This window comes from Temnothorax nylanderi, unplaced genomic scaffold (genome assembly GCF_030848795.1).
Source record: "Temnothorax nylanderi isolate EJ_2023f unplaced genomic scaffold, tnyl_v1.0 TNYL_tig0232_pilon, whole genome shotgun sequence".
Classification (NCBI taxonomy): domain Eukaryota; kingdom Metazoa; phylum Arthropoda; class Insecta; order Hymenoptera; family Formicidae; genus Temnothorax; species Temnothorax nylanderi.
The window spans coordinates 58,291-74,930 of NW_027249294.1; the positions used below are offsets into that span (position 1 = coordinate 58,291).

The 16,640-nt window shown below is 37.8% G+C and overlaps 1 protein-coding gene and 1 long non-coding RNA gene across 3 annotated transcripts in view; both read left to right on the forward strand.

The window, feature by feature from the left end:
- LOC139779566 (cell adhesion molecule 2) overlaps positions 1–16,640 on the forward strand; it is a 104,451-nt gene that overhangs the window by 19,216 nt on the left and 68,595 nt on the right. The gene's annotated exons all lie outside the window — the stretch shown is intronic.
- On the forward strand, positions 4,248–5,211 carry LOC139779570 (uncharacterized). The gene is made up of 2 exons (XR_011719930.1): positions 4,248–4,487; positions 4,582–5,211. It is a non-coding gene; the product is annotated as an uncharacterized lncRNA (long non-coding RNA).

Here is a 16,640-nt window from a genome sequence, read left to right on the forward strand (position 1 = left end):
AAGTATAAAAGTAAAAAAGGATCACCCAAGAAACAGAGAAATTTTCAAACTGTTTCCATCATCGACAAGATCGCTAAAAATGCGAAGAGATGCGTACATCTCTCGCGTTTCTCGTCTTCCTTTTATCGCGGGATTTGTCGATAAACGTCGACGAAAAGTTGCGGGCAACCCGTTTGAAGAGATAAACGGCTTTCCACAAATCGACGTTGCAGTTGAATCGCAAAGGTAGGAAAATCGTAGGTACGTCATCACGTTTCTACCTACATCAATCTTGACTTCGACTTGTCAACGTCAACGACAATCGCTGGTTCATCACTCGCGTGGAAAATATTTTCTCCGAGACCTCCGTGGAGCTCATCTTTTAAAACGTCGAACGTGTGCAAGTAAAGTATACGCACTTCGCTCTCTAAGAAATAACAGTGAGCGATACCTCGGTCATAAGTTTCCGTTTAATTTGCGAGAAACGAAAATCAATCGTTAATTAGACACCGCACGATTTTAAATTTTTTACCAAACAAAGAGACAAACTTTGGCCGTTATAATTTATTGAAATGTAATTAACGAAGATCATTACCTACTTAATAGAATACAATAATAAGACTTCTGAACAAATTATGTTATATATCATTGTAAAGATAAAGTATTATTTTTTCGATTATTGCTATTTTTAACGTAATCAAAATTGTTTAAAAAAGTGACATACATATATTGTTCATATTTAATCAGCATTTTTTTGCTACAGAAGTTCACTAGTTACAATTCAATGTACGACTATTGTTAATATTAGTAAAATAATTTTTCTCATTCTAGTCTCTTTATCTGTTGTAATCTATCTTTTGTACGCGTACAATCAGCTTTGAGACACTGCAGTGGGATGTACTGAGTGACATTTGCAAAGAAATAGCAGGAAAAAAACTTTAGAGATTGGAGATGAGCTCTCTTTTCTTTAAATCGCTGTAGAATTCCACATTCAGAAGCTGCGCGAGACTGCTTTACCTTCGTCGACGATTATACGGCGTCGACCGTTTATATTCCCTTGCGGCAAATTTCGTTTATTTCAAATGAGAACAAAAGAATATGCCCCATCGTGGCTTACATATTTCATGTATATCGTTGATAATTTAGTATTTTATTTCTCTCCGAAACTTTCTCCGAAACGATTTTTTTTTCCTTCTAAATTTGGAATACCGACACGGAGATAAATATGAGTGATCCAATTAAATGCAGATCATACGAAATTATTATATATAATAGACAATACTCTATCTCTAATAGATAATAATAATGATTTTTATCTTATTGTTAGATTTTCTATTGTATATTCTGCAGCCGATAAATTAGAAAAAAAACTCAACTTTCCACGTATAATAGTACGTCAAATAACTTTTCACGCTCTATAGAAAATATATATATGAGAATATTTGAAATATGTCATCTCACATCTGGCGGATTCTTTGTACATCCGAGCAAAGGGCAACGAAGCGCGCGCATCCCATGTAACTTTATTTAATAAACCGCATACATGTGCGCAGAACGCAAACAGACGCCAGCGTATATGTGTGAATGCAATAGAGGAGGCGCGCCGTACTTTGATGCCTCAGGCGGCGGTGGTTTTCTCAATTTCTGACAATTTCTGTTTGGTTCTCCATTGAAGCAGCCTTTCACTTCTCCGCGCCCGTCCGCGCCTCGTCCTCCCTCCCCCCGTCTTCGCAGCTTTTTACCCCGGGCGGGTTTTGCCGCGGAGTCCTTTTTGTCTCTCGCTTGGCCTCGCGTCGATTCTCCGCCGCGCGCCGGTTGTCGCGGTACTGTCCGCGGTTTTTCGCCGTCGTTCCGCTGGAAACAATGCTCGCGCGGTTTCACAATATCGAGCAATCATTTATTTCCGGACTCGAAGGGCAGGATGCGTGTGCGGAGAGGGAAAGCAAAACGTGAGACAATTACTCAATGTTGCCGGAGCTGCTGCACCATGCTGGGTGGATTTTGCCGGTGTGGTTATTGAAGATAATTGGGAGCAGTCACCGAGAGGAACCGCTCGCACTGTAGGCTCTTTCTGTGCACGTGTATGCGACGATGTGTGCATGCGCGACGCGCGCATGTGTGTGTGAGAGGAGACACGGCCGTATGACAGCCGCACACCTATACATTGATTCATGTACGTGACGTTTATGGATCAGCACGTGGGGAGAAAATACGGAGGGAATTCTTGAGCTCCATCGGCGCCGGGGTTGTTTGCTGTACTTATTTACATAAACATTCGCCTCCAAGCAAGTGGACAACGCGGATTAGGCGTGATGGTGTATATCACGGCAAATTCAAATGAATGAAGAGGTAGAGTCTGCGGAAACACATCGTACAAATTGAAATTTTACATAAGTGAAAAGATTGATTGTGGAAAGATTTCTGTTGGATTAAAAGAAAACTTAAATGGAATACAATTGGAAAATATTGTTTAGATGTTAATAGCGATAAATATTTCCCCGATAAAAAATCTTCTATCTTGTATGGTATCAACAGCATATATACTGGAAAAATTATGAAATAATTATGCTAATTAAGAGAGAGACTCCAAAGCGGCAAACTTTATGTGATAAAGAAAGGGAAAAAAATAATGCCTTTCCGTTTATGAAATTAAGCAACCCGTGGAATTAGTTGATGAGAAAGAACTCACAAACGATTTCCGCTCCTTTTAGCGTTCGCAGAGAAAAATTCTTATCGAGTTTCATAAGCGAGCGCTTAGAACTACTTGAGAAAATACTCATCAGACTTACCTTGTTATGGGTAAATAATTTAATGAAAACGGAACCCTCTCATTAAAGCTTTATGAGTTTTCGTGGAACATTTTCGTCTTTTAAAACGAGAAAACGCGTATTCTTCCGACTATGATAAATTTAATTTAATAATGGATATATAGCGCGAATCGATAATCTCTCAGTGAGGTTTGTCAATGGATCTCAATGTTGCCCAACTCTAAGTAGCCATACATATGCCACTGCACGTCGCTGCATCCAGCTTCTCGAGAAAGCCGCCCCGTATCCCCTAACAGTAGATATATCCACAGCTGTTACCTAAATCTGTATTATGTTATAGGCAAATGGCCTCCAGCGAGCGTAAAGGAACTGCTAAAAACGTTACGATAGAGGAAAAAAAAAGCGTTGCCCGCAATTGCGACGGTGACTTTACGATTATTACCACTATTTGCGGAATATCCACATAAAAATACAATTCTGCGAAGTAACGCGCCGGAAAAAGGGCATTTGTCGTTTTCGTTGATACGCGGATGTATCTTGATTTAGTTGGATTATTCTAACACTATGTTCCATCTCATCATTTTTTTCAGGATAATCTTTCAAAACTGGAAAAGTTTCAACACCCTTTTTTGCCGCAATATACATACTTGTATATACATATACGAGGTGTGATCAAAAAGTTTGTGGAATTTTTTAATTTTCCGCTCTATAAGTGTCCGGATAGAAAACTGTATTTTTTTATATGTTGGTACACTTGTGCTTGAAATACGTTTACAGTGATAGCCATATTGAGCGCGTTTTTCACATTCGATAGCCAAGTGAATAAATTGTGTTTTGTTGTGTTCGGCGATTTTGTAATACTTTATAATGGAGGATCAAGAGTTTTTGTTTATTTGAAAAAGTATGTCTTTATTCATCTATATTTATGTTGTCCCCTTCAAAGTAAGCTCCATCAGATAAAACACATTTATGCCAACGTTTTTCCCAGTCTTCAAAACATTTCTGGAATTCAGTTTTCGGTATAGCCTTCAGTTCGTCCAGCGATTTTTGTTTAATGTCTTCAACGGTTGTAAATCGTTGTCCTTTCATGGTTTTTTTTATTCTTGGGAAGAGAAAAAAGTCACACGGTGCCATATCTGGTGAATACGGTGGTTGCGGTATCAATACTTTCATCCTCCATTATAAAGTATTACAAAATCGCCGAACACAACAAAACACAATTTATTCACTTGGCTATCGATTGTGAAATACGCGCTCAATATGGCTATCACTGTGAACATATTTCAAGCACAAGTGTACCAACATATAAAAAAATATAGTTTTCTATCCGGACACTTCTAGCGCGGGAAATTAAAAAATTCCACGAACTTTTTGATCACACCTCGTATGTATATGTATAAGATATATGTATAAACAGATCATATGTATATAAGATTATATAACTTCTGTATGTATTACTTTCTCACTCTTTTTATCGGGAAATCTTATATTTATAGTAGGGGAGAGTGGGGCTTGTTGTTACACGGGTAGGTTGATACAGTGGCTTTTAAAAAAAAGCAATAGATAGCAGAGCAGTGAAGACTATTGGAGATCAACACGCTTGTTGTTATACAAGTTCTGACGGGTTTAGGTTAGTCTAGCTTAACGGACAAGTGCGTCACAAAGCTTTTTGTAAAATCAGCCTTGGCGATCTACATTTTCTCGGAAGATTTGATTGCTGTGCAACAAAATATATAAAAGGTTAGTGTTTAAAATGTATATGGTTACATTTTGTGATTATTATGAAGTAATTTGGTGATATATTTGATACAATAGAACTTTCTGTTTTTCTCAGATTTAATAACCTATACTGAAGTGTCTAGAAGGGGCTAATTGTTACATTTTTGAAGGGGTAGATTGTTACACTGTAACAACCAACCACCCGCGGATCTTCCTTGCTGCGAGGCTTCCGTGGCGGCGCGAGCCGTCGTGGTCGTCCTCTTCGGCCGCCATTCAACGCTCAGCTCAGAACTGGCACGGACTAGGGGAATCCGACTGTCTAATTAAAACAAAGCATTGCGATGGCCCTCGCGGGTGTTGACGCAATGTGATTTCTGCCCAGTTTCCTTACTTTGGGTCACTTGGCCAACAACAACCAACCAACAACAACCAACAAAAACCAACGCCAATTATTTTTTAAAATATGTTGAAATTTTGATTTTTTTTTGGTATTTTCCTATTGCTTAAATAATTATATAACTGAAATACCAGGCAATATTTCTTGTTTTTTGTGTTGTAATTTGCTTACCATTTCGTAATTACTTACAATTTATCAAATTATTTTCACCTTCAATAAAAATGAGTTCTTTACTGACATTAATCCATTATCAGTAGTGATATTTAGACGACAGAAAGTATGAAAGGACAAAAGGAAATGTAACTCATTTCAGTAAGTGATACAATAAAATCATTAATACAACGTTAATTTTCCTCTTTTTAACTCCTTTGACCAATGTAACAACTTATACCCCCCACTGTAACAACTATCCCCACTAGGGGGCATGTTGTTACAAAAAACATGCTTCCATATTTAATTATTTATCCCATATGTTAATATTTAGATAGAAATGAAAAAAAATTGGAACATTCTCCAATGTTGTACCAAACCAACGGTATAACTTTCAGAAAGTTAGGGTGCAAAATATTCGGTTTAAAAATTATTATTTGCAAATTGTAACGACTAGCCCCACTCTCCCCTACTTATATATTGTGTGAAACAACACGGCACATAGGCAACGATATTCTCTTGTAGATATAAATACTTCTTACAGATACGCGTATAGATATGTTAAAACAATCGTATCATGTATCCGGCGGTCACTTTAAAATTAGAAAGTTACACCGACACTCGAGTGCACATGCCAACTTCAGCAGCGCATCTCGCCACTATACGCATCTCGAGCATGCAACATGTTCCTGATACTCTTGTTACAAATTTACGATGGCGGGCGTGCACAGACAAGTTCGACTCGCGGGCCGAACTTCGGAAAGGCGGATTTGGAAAATTATTCCGTGACCCGAGAAAGATATTACTTCGCCGCGCGACGAACGATCCTTGGGGGTGGGACACAATGTGTTCCGCCGGGGAAAAACAGGGCGGACGACGTTTTCTGTTTGAGACCGAGTACGGATGTAAGTGCATTTGTGTGATCGCACTGTAGCAGCATCGATACGGGGATGGTAAACTGGTTGAAAACTTTCCCAGCTTTGGCACCACCTACTCTCCGACATTTCAATCGAATCGCTTTCTCGCGCAACACTCCGTACATCGAGTTTTCCGCAACTAAAATTCTCTATCTTCGCCTCCGTGTATGGTGCCTCTCCTCTCGAAGACCGCCCCCTCCCCCTCTCTCGACTCTCCTCTCAACCCCATTCACGACACCCTCTCGTCTTTTCCACCCCACCACATACACCCACGTTTCCTCGTTCGTCGCTCGAGAGCTCTCTCTCGCTGAAAGCTCGGAATTTTCTGCACCGCGAAACTTCATCTGATATGTTGCACGTAACATTGTCTGTAGAGGTTGATTAATAATCGGATTTCGATAGATGAGGAAGAGTAATTCAACCTGCGTGAAACCTTATTTTTGAAATTATGAAATTGCTGAATATAAAGTCTACGTTGGGAACATACAAATATTTAGAAAATAATCTTTGTTTCACGTAGGTATAATTAGATAATTATACCTACGTGAAACAAACACACACACACACACACACACACACACACAAATTATTACTCTGTTATATATTTAAAACTGTCAATCCATAACAACATCAATATTTTTTTAAATAATTCTCTATGATATCACATTTATTTTCTTATTTTATAAATTATCTAAGCATGCAAGCAAATTTCGATGTATCAATCTTTCGATGCTTGTTACAAATTCACAATATTCAGAGAATTATCTTCCAACGATCAACCAATTTCATCGGGCTTTTATCAGACTTTTAACCCCGATAAATTCGGCAGAACTGCGTAGGCCATTGTAGATACATATTATCACGTTGTTTCACTGTCGGTGAATACGTTTCTGCAGACACGTCGGTTTGGCCGCAGCGAAATATCCTGATCTATTATTGGTTTATCAGTTGAATCCCGTTACGTGCCCAGCCGTTACAGTCGATTATCGTAAATCGTTACCATGCGTCAGTCATGTTAGGACAGGCCGAGGGACAATAATTCTCAGTTGACAATCTAATCCAGGATAGCATAGCCCCGACGCGGATGTAATTTAATGGCGAAACAAGTCGGGCGCACGTCAAGTTCTGATTGAGAGAACGAACTAGAAGATAACGCTCGTCATATATGGATAAATGATAACGCGAAAATATATATATCAGAGGCATGCCCGCGTAATTTAGGTCTACGAGCGTAATTCAGGTCTACGAGCTGGTACGAAATGTGATATTTACCTCGGTGATGTACGTTCTTAAGTATTGCAGCATTTATAACTACAGTGAACAATTCGGGACGATCTGATTCCTCATGCCATCAATGGAGTAACAATGAATAAATATAATCTGACAGAGTACACGTACACTCTGCATTTATAAAATTATATAAATAAATAATCTCTTTCGTTCGAGAGAAATACCGAATTGCATAAAGATCTAATTTTCTTACGATCTTAGAACAGTGTTTTTGAGATATTAACCATCCTATTTAACTTTTAAAACACGTACAAGAATAAATTTACATTAAATAAATTCCTCTGCATCTTCTAAGAACCTTAATTTAGAAAAAAAGAGCTTGTATTTTATGCATTATAACCCCGATTATAACGCTCTCATTTCGGTTTACTCAATTATCCATATGTGTTTTAAAGTGGTGAACGATAAAAGTTATCTCGTATCAGTCCGCGTTATGGCCCGTATAATCAGTGATTATCATTAATGTCATCATTTCTACAGGCTGCACACTCGTTGCTTTGGAAATTAGATTTACTATACCATAAGCCATGATTCACGGTTTGGCCAGACGTTAGATAGATACGACCGTGCAACCTATAGTAATCTATCGCGAAAGGGGCTTTCGGCCTGCACAATCGCTCCGATAACGCGCCATGGCACGGTGATAACAGGGTTTACCAGTAGGGAATGAGGCTGCTGCGGTAGGATGAGAGTAACGGCAGGAGGAAAGAGAAAGAGAGAGAGATAAAGAGAGAGAGAGAGAGAGAGAGAGAGAGAGAGAGAGAGAGAGAGAGAGAGAGAGAGAGAGGGAAGGAAGAGAGAGAGAGACAGAGAGAAAGGAGAGACCAGATCGAAGAGTAACTTACCAAAAGATCGTATCGATCGAACGTACAATCGAACGTGCAACGTTTCGAAATTTCTAGTCGCTTCCCGCCTCATACCTTTGCCAATGGTGTAATTTGAATTTAAAGAATTCCAGAGCAACGGAACGGGATTAGGTAACGATACGAGGCAACACGTATCGCATGAAATGGTAACGAGATTCTTTTTTTTCGCGTCGAATCCTCTTAGTTAGAATATTCTAATAGAGGCTCGCATTATACCGATCGGTAATATTTCATGTAAAAGCACGGCAGAGGACTAAAGCGGGGAAACGTAAACGCTGAGGAAAACGCGGCGATATAAACCCACTCTCAGTGCATTACAAATCGCGGTGAATAGGTAATTACTTTTTTATTCCTATCCCGTAATTTTTATGCGCATTTTTATGCAAAATATCTACGATAATCAGAATTGACTGGAGATAAAAATTTTTCGAATGTTTTTTTATGAAAATTTCTGTGACATGCACAAGCCATCAGCAGCGTATACTGCACTTCAACGTTATATTCTATTACATTTAGTAAACATTTTTAATCTGTATTGTTTATATTTTTAATAATTTCAAGCATTAGATATATGTATTTCATTTTTGTTATAGAAAGTACCGAAATAAATACATAACTTTATAATTTAATTATTTCATTATATACGTCCATGAATACAATTTTCTGCAAAAATAATGCAAAAAAATTACATTTTTAAGTTCTGATGCATATATAGAGGAAAATACCCGATTATGAGATAGGCTCCTAATATGCGACAGCGAGGTTTCTGCTAAACTAATAGGCCCTATCTGTTGGTTTCACCATGAACTTATTGCCCTTGGGGTAAAACCTATTTAGTGGAAAATTCATTGTTTGATCGTGCGTGTAGTCGTTGCAGAGAAAGAAATTGTGAAATTGGATGTTGTCAAGTGCCATGGATATGAGTCTTTAAACCTTGTTTATTATATAATTAATAAATATTTGGCAATAAGTTCAGCATGCAGCGATAGAGTAAGGTCGTATTAATAGGAAAATACGGGATATGTTGAGTTGCTCAATTGTAGAGATTAGATTTGGTGATCGCGAAACCGCAAGGCGTGGTGCTCGTAACATGAGATACTCAGGGTACTCCTGGGTCGCTGAAGTATGAAAGTTATTGTATAGTAATAAAAGAAGAGAAAATACTATATTAACGTTAAGGGAAGGTTTATACGAATTTATAAGACTGTGCTGACCTTGATTTGAGGGGAAAGGGTGGAGGGGGAAGATTAGGTACAATATTGAGCATAAGTGGGTTTACGATTGTTGCAAATATGCTTCTCCATTACATTTGTCTTTCAAAAACTTTAAATAAAGATTTTTAATTGCAATATGATGTATTTTGCACTTTATTAGCGATTTTCCGGGGTCTCTCATATTAGGAGCACACTTTTTCGATTTATTTGAAAGCTCATTTTTCACATTTTTCTAATTTTCAGCAAAATTAATATTTAAATTAAATTTTACATTTCAGCATCTTAAAGCTTATTAAATTCCCTTTAAAATGACCTACTATTTTTTTCAATTCTGCCCATAGACTTCCGGCAATCACACAAAATAGATATGGTATCTCATAATCGGGTACTTTCCTCTATATATATATATATATAATAAATAAGAATAAATGCAAATCGTTCCAAGAATATACGTATATATTCAAAACAATAAACCAATTAAGTAAATTAAAGCCGGCTATTAATATTAATGAAGCGCAACGTAACAACATAAATCCGGATGTATAATATATTAATATCATTACTTATTAACAGTCAATAAATATTGCTTTACACAAAGTCCAATTGTCATTACATAATCGCCCATTTTAACCGAGCGTATCATCGCATTAGGCATATAATAGTATATGCCATATACGCGTTATGCATATATTGCACGTTATTATTATTATTAAAATATTTATTAATATCCCACCAATATAAGATATTTTTATATAAAACTATCACACACAGGAATACGAACGAAGTATTATCGCTTTTTTTGAAATTTGAAAGTATACAAATAACCAAATGCGTCACGGTTTATTTTGATTATAAGAAAATATCAGAATTGTATCAATATTGTTTACTCGTCCTTCAACTCACGATACACTTTTATATCTCTGGACTATGATATTGCGAATGTAACTGAATGCATATCTTTGCTCGTCTGCCAACGCCGATTTAATATTCACGTGCGCTTTACCGCGCACCCTTATCTCCGCGAGGTTATACTCCCTATTTCCATATAAACGTGATACACGATAAAATAACTCGAAGGGTTAGTTTTGCTTTCGTGCAGAAAGTCGACGAGCTCGCCACGCATACGTTAACGTCGGACATCATGTTCTATACGCGAGATATTTCTGGCGACCGTTAAACGCAATGCGCGCGCTATCTTAATGCTCGCCTTGTGATTGATCAACTCTACTTAACTTTTATTACCAGAGAAGGATGCCGGTACACGAATATGTTTTATATTACTATGCACGACGTATGCGTATATGTGTGTGTTGGCTTAAATATATTTTTATGTCTTGGAATTACACATAACTTGGAAGGCCTCAGGCGAATACTAGACCAGTAATGTACCTCACTGTTACGCACCGTGCGCTGTTACGTTTTACTAAACACCACTTCGATGTTAATCACCCTGGGAAGCTCATTTACATAACATCGGTCCGAAATACACGAAGCTATTTATCAAACCGTAATTAGACCATTGTGCCAGGGCGCGCGGAACTGCGCTGATACACGCGCCATCGCCCGCGGCTCTCTTCGCAAACGTTTTGCCAAACTTTGCAAACTGCCAATTTTAATTACTTACATGATTCCACGTCGCTGCTTTACATTTATCAAGTCGATCGTGTAATCGATATCGCACCGACGTGCGCCGAATATAAATGGTCGGGAAAGGTGGTATGGCAAAGTCAAACTTCGCTGACACGACCTCATCCCTATTCCCCCAGACCGTCCGAAAGTATTTCTCGAGCTATGCCAGAGCGCGGAGAGTTGCACGCCGCGCTTTTCTCCACGAACATACCGGGGCGAGAGAGAGAGAGAGAGAGAGAGAGAGAGAGAGAGAGAGAGAGAGAGAGAGAGAGAGAGAGAGTTCCTTACTTTTCCGATAATTTTCGCGAATTATTCAAGCACCATCGCGCATCCGCTAACCATGAACAACGCCCGATTTAATGCGCAGCGGGCGATATTTTTTTCTCGCTAATTACCCTTAGCGAGCATAAGTCTCCAACTAATTGGATTTAATATAACGCTCTGTTTTTTTTATCCCGATGTTGAGCATGGTCGTATTCAAGATAAATGAGCTATAATCTTCGATTTATTATGTCAATTTTGTAAAAGTATGAATTGTATCGTTCAAATACGTATGCAATAATAACGCGTGGAAGATTTCAATTTTTGCAATTATTACAGTAAATGAATTTGACCTATCGCACAAATATTTTATGGGTGTCTTATTAATTGTATGTAAGAAAAAATATGTGACTCGTGTCCGCCATTTTCCTATAATGCCATACGTGACTATTTCTTTCTATAATTTTATTAATAACTCCTAACCACTCCTTTCCATGTATTTTATCGTAATAAGTAGAAAGGAACATAACTCTGTTTCTACTTATTACGATACTTTCCATGTATTTTAAACATAACTCTGTTTCTACTTATTACAATAAAATACGTGGAAACCAGGGTTGATGATGTCATTTTCATCAGCAATATATTATAATTACTACATCGTTTACTCATTAATAGTAATCGAGCGTTAACACGCGGTATAAAAATGTATGAGCACTCGGCGCTCGCATTCTTGATTTTTCTTAAATGCAGCGTGAGCGCGCGAGCGAAAACACGTCGTGTGTAATGTTGACCGTCGTTTATATCCTGTCGCTGTTTTGTGTCATCTAATTTTCACCAGACGGCTTAGGTAAATTTATTCGTCCATTTATTACGGCCATGAAGCTTTTGTAAACAGCCGCGTTATCAGCCGGCCGACGCCGACGCGTTCGACGAGACTTGTTTTTCCAGTTTACATCGAGGAACGTCGAGGACTACGCCGCGCCATGCGCCGTGTGTTCCAGCAATAAAAAAAGAAACGTCTGTTCTATATTATTCCGCGCGGACTCTTTTTTTTTTTTACCACGGATTCGTTAAGTGGTACGTGTATATGCGCGCGAACGCGACGACACGTTTCCTCCGCTATCCTGTTTCCGTTTCCATTTATCGCCGCACTTGCGTCGCTGTTCGCTGAACACCAACATCATTTGCTATTTGCTCGCTCTATTTATTCTGTTAATTATATTTGCTTATGCTCTCGGTACACCGCCGTCGTGCACTCGAGCGTCAATTGCGCTTTTACATTTTTCCCTCCCCTCCCTTTTTACTTTTATTTCTTTTTTTGTTTGCTCCCTTTTTTGTTTGCTCGTTGTTTCCGTTCTCTCATATCGCTCGCAATTTGGTATTCCGCGCGGTTTGCGATTTCGCATGATATTGCGTCTCGCGTTGCACACACGCGGGAAGCCCACGCCGGCCGATTGGCTCTGTCAAACTTTCGCCGCTGCGCCGATCTGCTTGAGGTGGGCAGTAAATTTTCGATTCGCACGACTTTCTTGGGCGTTTGCGCTGATTTGCCGGGGCGCGCGTGCAGGCGAGAAATAACGCGCTCGCCTACTCCAGCGTACCAGCGGCGGCGCCGTTTTTCATTTCAGTTTTATTTTGCCGCGCTATTTCGCACGCGCGAGAACTTTACATTACATCGCTTATTTAACCCGCTTGCCGAACTTTTGCAATCCCGTAGTAGTGCAGTCAACTCGCTGTTATTCGCGGTTCTCTTCCTCATTTCCCCGTTGTTTCGTTAAAATAAAACGTGCGTATGCGCGTTTAAAAACCGCGAATCTTCTCGGTATATTTAATTATTTCGCATTCAATTGTACCTTCTCTTATTCATTGCTTTAATGTACTACCTACTTACAATAAAGTATTTATGAAATAAGTGATTGTTACTGTTTAACACAGCCAGATGAGACAGTTGTCATTTTAAATCATGACTGTCTTTTGAGTAGGGTTCTAAAGCATGGAAAATTTTCCGGTAAAATTGAAAAAATTTCCGGTTTTTTTGGAAAAATTTCCATTGTATTTTTTTCCAAGAAAAATATGAAAAAATATTTAATTTCTTATTTTTGTATGTTTTGCTTCAAACCGTTACTTAAAAATCTTAAGAAACTGAAGAAAACTAATATTCTTCTTTACGTTGACATGAACTACATCCTACACATCACATACTATGCAATAATATTATTGTATATTGTATTACTTTTGATAAAATAAGGGGCTTTGTCAGAGAGAAAAAGTCATATATGTTATATGTATTGTATATCCAAATTCTCAAATTATATTTTTATTTTGAACAGACTTATATAAGTTTCAAAAATACATTAGTACTAGTGCATCACAATTGTCAATTGCACTTTAAACATCATCTCCTCTCGCTTATTTTACTTATTCTTATGTAATTGGCACATTTTGAGAAATTGAGACTCATGACTCTGAGTAGTCTGAGTCACTTTCACTTTCAGTTTCAGACATGAAGTCTAGAGAATCACAGTCTAACTCAAAACTTAAACCTATATCGGCTATATCATTGGTGCTGTCAATAGGAACAGGTACATAAGAGGTATCATTACAACTACTATCACAAAAATCCTTATTCTTAGCTTTGGACGGCTTCTCAGGTAACGCATTTGCAGTGAAACGCAGGTTGGATTTGATTGCAACCTGCTTTTGAACTCGCTCATTAGTCAACCTGTTTCTTATCTTTGAATGAACAAAGCCATGGGTTGACCAGTTACGTTCGCAAGCAGCTGAACTAGGTGGAACATTAAATAAACGCATAGCAATAGGATAAAGATTTTGATCTGAACAAAATCCTCCCCACCAAGTGGCAGGGCTCACATGAGCGGCAGCTTCCCAGATACTACTATCAGAGAAAAAACCAGTTTTTGTTCTAAATTCAGCTAAATTTGTCAAGACCAAACCTTTTTCCAAGTTCAGGAATTCACATTGCTTACTTATAAATTGAAAAGCTGATTGCTTTTCAACTAATTCTAAATCTTTACCCAATTTCTTTGGATCTAATAAATTGGCTGCAAAATGAATTTCAGAGTTACAATTGTACAGTCTTTCAACAATAGCTTTATTCACTTTTATTTTCTCTTCACCGGTGAGTATTGAAGAAGTATCGACTGCAAGAAAAACATTAGTACTAATCTGTTTTGTTAGTTGGGGCACCTCTGAAAGTACAGTTTTATCACTTTCTACTTTAGATATTGCTTTAGCGATTTCAATCAACATTTTGTATAATTCACTTATAAGTTCTCAAAAACCATCATTGTCCAAAACCATATCTCGTATTTCTCTTTTAAGGGGATCCTATAGCGGCAGTGCACTTTATGCACTAAGTGCACACTTTAACTCGTATTTTATTTATTATAAATGTTTAAGAGCAAAAATGCAAAATCGGGCTGTGTAATTAAATTACGAATTATAAGTATTTAGCCAAAATATCGAATGAATCTTATTCCATTTAGGATATTTTTAATCAGTAAGCTCATATGTAGTGCCCGACACAGCCCAATTTTGCATTTTTGCTCTTAAACATTTATAATAAATAAAATACGAGTTAAAGTGTGCACTTAGTGCATAAAGTGCACTGCCGCTATAGGATCCCCTTAACATCAAGATTTTCCTCAATTACTGTAGCCTGCATTGCTGCTTTGTTGGATCTGATTGAGTACAGAGAAATTACTAAGTAAAACCATCTGGTTTTTGGTGGCAGTTTGAGAGAAATAGCCTTAGACCCATATCTTTCTTTCTGCTCTGACTTGAAAACAGCATTAATAACATGATGATTCTTGAATTCTTTAATTACCTTTTTTACTTTTTTATTTATAGACTGAACGCTTGGCTGTTTGATCATGTCATTCACAAGCAAATTTAATGAATGTGCACAGCAACCAATTGTTACAATGTGAGGATGTTTTTCATTCACCAGAGACCACGCTGCACGCATGTTAGCTGCATTATCAGTAACAATCAAAAATATACGTTTCACATCTACATCATCTTTGACAAGATCATCTATTATCTTAAGTATTTCACTAGATATAAACTTAGCTGTTTCTCGCTCTTTACCAGGTGCGACTGATTTCAAAAATATCGGTTCTGGAGTGGATATGACAAAGTTTATTAAATTCTCTCCCCTTATATTTGTCCATCCATCAGTTATAATACCCAAACACGGAGCAGCTTTAATCTTTGCTTTCACAGACTGCATAACCTGGTCATATTCAGAATTTAAAAGAGGGTTACTTATTTGGTATGCAGATGGAGGTTCATAGGAAGGACGCATGAGAGACATAGCAAACTTCCAGTATGGATTTTCAAAGATGGAAAAAGAAACACCAGTAATAAACACTGCTCTAGCCAAAGCATGATCAATTTTTGTCTTCATTTTATCCGTAGTCACTGAAACGAATTTCTCTAAGGTCTTATTAGATCTTGAGGATTTTGAAGTGCTTGAGCTTGACACTGAGGGCGTACTGGCTAGAGTTGATTCAAATGAAGGAGCAGCATTAGGTACGGACAAGGGCACGAGATTGTTATCCTCATCATCACTTGTATCGCTTTGAATTCTTAACCTCTTTGTACTTGAATGTTTCTAAAACATAAAAAGGAAAATGAAATGTGTCACTGTTTTGGCCAATTTTTATAATTAATTTTTTATGATTAATTTTTTTTTTAAGAAAAGACTAACCTGGATAGCTTTCTGAGTTTCTTTTCTTGCACTCTCCGGGCATTGTTTGCAGTCTTTCGCAATGTGCTGAATCATCCGCGGAGCGTTGGCAAAGGAATACTTTAGGTTACAATAGCTACAAACTGCTATACAGGATAGAGAGGTTTTGGAAGAAGTCGATGGACCTTCTGATGTCACAAAATGTCGCCAAATACTAGCTTTCTTACGTCCCATCATGTATTTGAGTATTTCTGGCAAGAAACTGGGAAAAAATGCAGTTGTTATACGTAAAGTTCAGATTTAATTGGACAGATAATAATGTAGATAATTTTGCTTACCAAAGATTGTTTCTTTTGTCAACTAAAAAAAAACTTTGCCTCGCAGCGTCGTGGCCGCGGCTTCTTCCTTACACTTACACCCACTACGTCTCCACAGCCTCCTCCGCAATCAAAACAACAGCTTCTTAGGTTATAGCAGATCTTTTGAGTGCATTATTGTCTCGGTTGGATGCAGTTATGCAATAAGGAACCAACTAAGAACCATCATACACACAGAAAAGTACATACTACCTGCAAGTAAATATTACTTGTTCTAAATAATTGATAAGTTTGTATATCCGCAAATCTACCATAAAAAGTCATCACAAGCATTATATTTACTCAAAACATATATTCTATTATCGATATATAACGTTGGCGCAGATTTTTATTTCTAACGTTTCGCGAAATTTGCTCTA